The following is a 6,407-nucleotide window of genomic DNA, read 5'->3' on the forward strand; positions in this document are numbered from 1 at the left end:
AGAAAGAACAGATCCTCAGTCTGATCAATGATTTCGAATAAATGAATTTAGGATGAAGCGGCCTAGAATGTTCTGGTTCCTCTGAGGTTGCCTGCTGCCTCAGAGCCTGAAGGTGTCAAATATTTCGTACAGCCTGTTCCTTTTTCCCCTGCTTACCAAACCGGAAGTAATTAGGGGAGGGGCTGCCCGTAACCCTGCCTGCTCTAATGGAGGCTGCTGCTTTATACCGTCGCAGTGTTTTTTTCTCCACGTGTTTAGAAAATTTCAGAGCTTTTATCTTCATTAGCTCCTCAGTGTTATCAGAGCGCGCGGACAGTAAGCAGCTGGCTATGGACGGCGGGATTTTATAAAGACTCAGAGCAACGTTTCCCCAAGGTGAGCCTGCCTGACGTCATGCTAGCTTACGGGAGCACGCGGCACAGCTGCTGCTAAAGCAGGAGATTTCAGTTAGAAATGTCACTCAGACTGTTTAATTAGTGAAATACATTTCCCTACGGTTGGAGATGACGCAGCGGTTTAGGTTTCCTCCATCAGATGAAACAGGTGTGTCTGTTTAATCTTTTATAAATGATAGAAAAACAGGTTTTAGGTGAAATAAAGGTGAAAATAGTTGATTTAAAGATGAGCTTCCTGATGGAGGGAAGCAGCTCATCAACCACTTGATCTTAGTTCAACTAAAATAAACGGAATTGGCACTAAAATTAAATATGTTTATCGTGGCGTTTATAATACTTTAATAAAATTTTTTCTAAAAACAATTTCGTCAGATATATTATATCCCGATAAATTTGCGTGGATCATAAAGCCGTATGTTCGGAAAGGAAGCTCGAGGTGGAGAGAAAGCTAGAAATACGTGTGTGTGTGTGTGTGTATATATATATATATATATATATATATATATATATATATATATATACATATATATGTGTGTGTGTTTGTATATATATATATGTGTGTGTGTTTGTGTATATATATATGTGTGTGTGTTTGTATATGTGTGTGTGTGTGTGTATATATGTATGTGTATGTATATATGTATGTGTATGTATGTATGTATGTATTTATTTATTTATTTAATTAATGTTTCGTTCGGTTCATGCGCTGCTCCTTTTTCTCATAGGCGAAGCGTTTACACTCCAGGAGACAGAAGCAGAAATACAACTGTAAAAAGCGGCCCGGTCCAGGAAATACAAAGCCAGGCAGACCAGACCTGAGTGAAGTTGGCCCCCCAACCTTCTTCATTTCAGACCAAATTAGTGTCAAACGTTTGTGTTGGTTTATGCTGCAAAAATTTTTATTTGTGCCGCTTTTTAAAGTTTTACAGTTTAAAATTATATAATCACAGGTTAGCAACTTATAATTTATATAAAATTCAGAGTTTCAGAATGTTCATTGACCTTTGATGGCTTCTACAAACAATTATTAATATCATTAAAATGATAGCAGCTCAAAAAAAATTATATATTTTTATATAAATATATTATATTTTAAATTTTTTACATATTTATTTAAAATTTTTTATATTTATAATTTATTTAAAAACTTTATATTTTTGTATAGCAAAAATGTTCATTTGTACTGCTATCATTTTAAGGATATTAATAATATTTTGTAGAGGTCATCAAAGGTCAGATAACATCTGTTTTTGCTGCACAAACGTACCACAAACATTTGACACCAATTTTGTCTAATTTGAAGAAAGTGGGGGGGCTGGTTGACCTTTGATGACCTCTAGAAACATATCTTTATATCTTTAAAATGATAGCGCACAAACGAAAATTTTTCCTGCACAAACGTTTGACACCAATTTTGTCTAATTTGAAGAAGGTGGGGGGGCTGGTTGACCTTTTCATCTTTACATTTTCATCAACATCTTCAAAGCCAAAGCAGCACAAACGAAAAGTTTGGAGCCGAGTTAATTGACACCCATTTTGTCTGATTTAAAGAAGGTGGGGGGGGGGCAAATTCACTCAGGTGCAGATGAGCTCCAAGCCAGCTGAGATCAATAATCCCATCCAAATGAATTGTCTTACTAATCAGCTTCTTTTTCAAAGACTCTGGTCCAAAGACTATAACTTCTGCTTTGTCATTCAGGAGAACAACCTTAAGAGTCATCCATGTGTTTTTGGGGGGGTGCTTTGGTGGCACAGTGGTTAGCTCGCACGACCCATGAACAGAGACTTAGTCCTGGACATGGCTTACCTGGGTTTTTTACATTGTAAAGGAATTGCCTGGATTCTATTTTTGTTTTATAAACTTTTAAATAAAATGCCAATCAATGCTTAAAAAGTAAAGATTGGTTCAAAATGTTCAACATTTGAACAACTATTGATCTTTTACCCTCCGTACTTTGAAGTGGCACATTTTATTCGTATATTGTTACTATTATTGTTGTTACCATGTGGCTATTCTACAGTAAAACTATTGTTGCTGAATACATACTTAAAAAATTTCTATATGAAAGTAATTTTTAAAATAAATAGATAAAAAAAAACAACTGGTTGATAAATTATGTAGAAAAAAGAATCATACTAACCCTCCCCCAGGTGTGCGTTTTTTACTCTTGAGAAATTATGGAAAAATGTTTATATATGCTCTTTTAAACCTGTTATAGTTTTTTCACCATGCTGACTATTAGTTTTAAAGTTTAGTTTTTTCCTGTGCAGCATTCAGCGTATTCAGCAGTGGAAAACATGACATCCACAACAACAGGTAAATTGCTTTAAATCTTATTAAGCTACATAATTAACTGTCTGTTTTGCAGTATATACTGCCAAACTGGCGAACTACAAAAACCCTTCTTTGGAACAATTTCCTCCGCCTCTACTTGCTGCGACATCTTCATGTGCTCTGTGTTGTTGTTTGAGAGGGCGTGCCTGGGTCCGCGATTGTGATTGGTTGGGAGGAAGTAGTGACTAGCATAAACCTACATGATAGGCTACAATGAGAAGGAAGGAAAACTGTGTTTTTCTTTATCGAACTTTTATCGACCCTCTTTTTTTCTATTGCACCATTTTGATTTGCTTGATTCCCTCCTTTTTCGTCTTCTTCTTCTTGTGTTTTATGGTGTTTGGCAAACAACTTTTGGTGCATTACTGCCACCAACTGCTTGATTTCCTCCTTCAATACTGGCAGTAATACCGCAGATCGTCACTAGGAGGCGAGGAACCGAGATAGCGTGATTTTTAAAAGGTCGTCAGAACAGAGCTCGGCCTGGTTAACTGATTCGAGCTCGGACCGGTCTCTGCATGGATTGGTTTTTCAAGGGTAGTTTAAATGGGTTAAAAGAGAGCATTAGCAGACCGCGTCATCTCCTTACAGATCGGCCTCCGTAACCATGAAATTTCAGACATTCATAAAATACTAGCGTCCCTACCGTGCCACACGATTTCCAGTGATGATACTGCTTAACGGTGTTTTGAACCTCAATGTCTGCCGTTGTTTCTTGCATCTGGAAGCCCTGATTGGATTATTATTTATCATATCCATTTCCCAAAAGCCGACTCTGTCAAGCAAATTCACCAAAGGTTGCTTTCTTTGCCTGATTCTCCACAAACTTCATGAATGTTACTGTCGCCGCAATCCTCTTAGGTTTGTGGAAATCGATAAATGGGTAAATTATAGGCTAGCATAGTGTGCTGCTTACATCATGTAGACAATGGGTGAATATGTGCATTCATATGCAGTGCTTTTCTTTGTGCAACATAAACATTCTTATACTGAATTGATACTGTCAGTCGTTTTCTAACCTGAATAGTGAATAAGATAAAATAAGAAACAATTTGCCACCATTTTGTTGTTTTCTTCACATTGTGAGATTTGCATTTATTAGGAAATAAGTCTGGTCATGGTATAAATGAGCTCTGGCTTGCCTTGTTGAAATGGTTATGACTGGTTTTTCAGCTCCAGGTCATGTAGGGACTCTGGTTGTTCACCAGGTTTGCCTGAATAAACGATCTAGAAAGGACTCATTAATATATCTCTGCCAAAACGTAACAAGTTGCAGGAGCAGGTAGTAAAGTGTTGGAAGACTATTTCTCCACTTTCATGAACAGGAACTGGGGTGGTTTGCATTAAAATAGTGAAAGTTAGTGAGGTGGTGGAATATACAAACTTGCAGAAGGGTTCTTGCAGGAAACCTGAAATTCCCTGTAGTAATAGAATGGCCGGTGTGTGTAGTTTGTGTGTTCTTTTTTTGTTTTTTTGAGAAACATGAATGTTGAAGATCAAGAATTTCTTATACATTACTTTGGTACTAATGGTACAAACAGTGTCTGATGGGAGAAGCTTGAGGGAGTGGGAGGAGTTATTCCAGGGAATGATTAAGAATAGCCTAAATCCTTGTTGAAAATGTACTAAATCAATGAATGGATAACTTTGTCTTTACATTTCCAGGTCAATGTCTGCAGCGCAGCCAAAGCCATCAACTGTTGCCACCTTATAGTAAGTTCAACTGAAAAGATACACAAAGGATTTTTGCTTAGGGCACAAAAAAGGTGTTTTTATCGGAGTAAAAAATCTGTTTATTTATCTAGTGTCAATCTACAAAACACGTCATCATGAAGGACTTTACAGATTAGTCAAATCATTCAGGCGAATAGGTTAAAGGTCTAATTCATGTAGAATTGACTCCTCCTGGATGAGGATGTGGTGAAGGTAGGCTGCTGCTTAGAATCTGTTGTTAACTTTGCAGGGATCCATCATATTTAAATGACATCTTGAACCATTGCATCAGTTTAATCCATGGACATTTGTGTGTCAGCAATGTTATAGCAGGCTAGGATTAGGTAGCATTAATTAGGTAGTGTTAGCTTTATATTTGACCAAGTTTGCTAGCTCCTATCCTTCTGTTTTACCCTGCGTGGCTTTTCTCCCTGTCTGATTAATTACCAGTTTATCAGACAGAGCTGCCCACAGCCTTCAAAGAAACTCCTCTTTACTCCAAGTCTGACGGAATAAAAAGAGCAGCAGTCTGAGCTGTTATTGCCAGTATCTTTGTAAATCACATAACTTCAACCTGTGGGGCTTCATTATAACTAGAGATCTAGCTTCTACTGAGATACAGTGGGGAAAATAAGTATTTGACCCCTTGCTGATTTTGCAGGTTTGCCCGCTTACAAAGAATGCAACAATCTATAGTTTTAATCATATGTACATTCTAACAGTGAGAGACAGAATCCCAAAGAAAATTCCAGAATTTCACTTCATATGAATTTATAAAAATTGATAACCATCTGATGAGGAAAAACAAGTATTTGACCCCCTGGACAAACAGCATGTTAATATTTTGTAGAAAAGCCATTATTGGCCAGCACAGATGCCAAACGGTTTTTATACTTGGTGACAAGATTTGTGCACATTTCAGCAGGGATATTGGCCCACTCCTCCCTGCAGACAGCCTCCAAATCATTCAGGTTCCGAGGTTGCTGCCTGGCAACTCGAATTTTAGGCTCCCTCCATAGATTTTCAATTGGATTCAGGTCTGGAGACTGGCTAGGCCGCTCCAGAACCTTGATGTGCTTCTTCTTCAGCCACTCTTTTGTTGCCATGGCGGTGTGCTTAGGGTCGTTGTCGTGCTGAAACACCCATCCTCCACCCATCTTCAGCTCTCTCACTGAGGGAAGGAGATGTTGGTCCAGAATTCCACCATACATGGCCCCGTCCATCCTCCCCTCAATACCATGGAGTTGTCCCGTCCCCTTGGCTGAAATGCACCCCCAAAGCATGATGTTGCCACCACCATGCTTGACGGTGGGGATAGTGTTCTTTGGGTTGTACTCGGTGTTCTTTGCCATCCAAACACGACGTGTTGATTTGAGGCCAAAAAGTTCTATTTTGGTCTCATCTGACCACATCACCTTCTTCCAGGCCTCTTCTGAGTCGTCCAGGTGGTGAATGGAGAACTTCATGCGGGCCTGTACATGTTTCTTCTTGAGCAGGGGGACCTTGCGTGCGCTGCAGGATTTCAATCCATGACGGCGTAGTGTGTTACCAACCGTTTCTTTTGTAACTGAGGTCCCAGCTGCCTTCAGTTGATTCATCAGTTCCCCCCTTTGTGGTTTTGGGATGATTGCTCACCGTTCGCATGATCAGGGACACCCCAGGAGGCGAGAACCCTAACCTGCAAAATCGGCAAGGGGTCAAATACTTATTTCCCCCACTGTACTTCTACATTGATACTGCAAATGAATCAATCAAATCCAATTGACCTGACTTATCCAGACCTGATTAGATTAGATTTTAATGGCAAAGGGCACAAATTGACACAAATATCATTTAACTCTTGAAAACCAATCACCCAAATAGTTTTAAAAGCTAAATAGTCTATTGTTATTAGAGTTTGATGATCAGAAATAGGAAAGGCTTTCTTAAAATAAATGTATTTACCTTTAATTTGAGTAGGTAAA

General features: G+C 38.7%; 1 long non-coding RNA gene across 1 annotated transcript; it reads left to right on the forward strand.

Annotated features, from left to right (window-relative positions):
• The first annotated feature begins 155 nt into the window (after positions 1 to 155).
• On the forward strand, positions 156 to 5,176 carry LOC107080724. Its single transcript, XR_001480978.1, has 3 exons — positions 156 to 375; positions 2,667 to 2,712; positions 4,396 to 5,176. It is a non-coding gene; the product is annotated as an uncharacterized LOC107080724 (long non-coding RNA).
• Positions 5,177 to 6,407: the final 1,231 nt, after the last annotated feature.

This window comes from Cyprinodon variegatus, unplaced genomic scaffold, assembly GCF_000732505.1.
Source record: "Cyprinodon variegatus isolate N-32 unplaced genomic scaffold, C_variegatus-1.0 Scaffold2251, whole genome shotgun sequence".
NCBI lineage: Eukaryota > Metazoa > Chordata > Actinopteri > Cyprinodontiformes > Cyprinodontidae > Cyprinodon > Cyprinodon variegatus.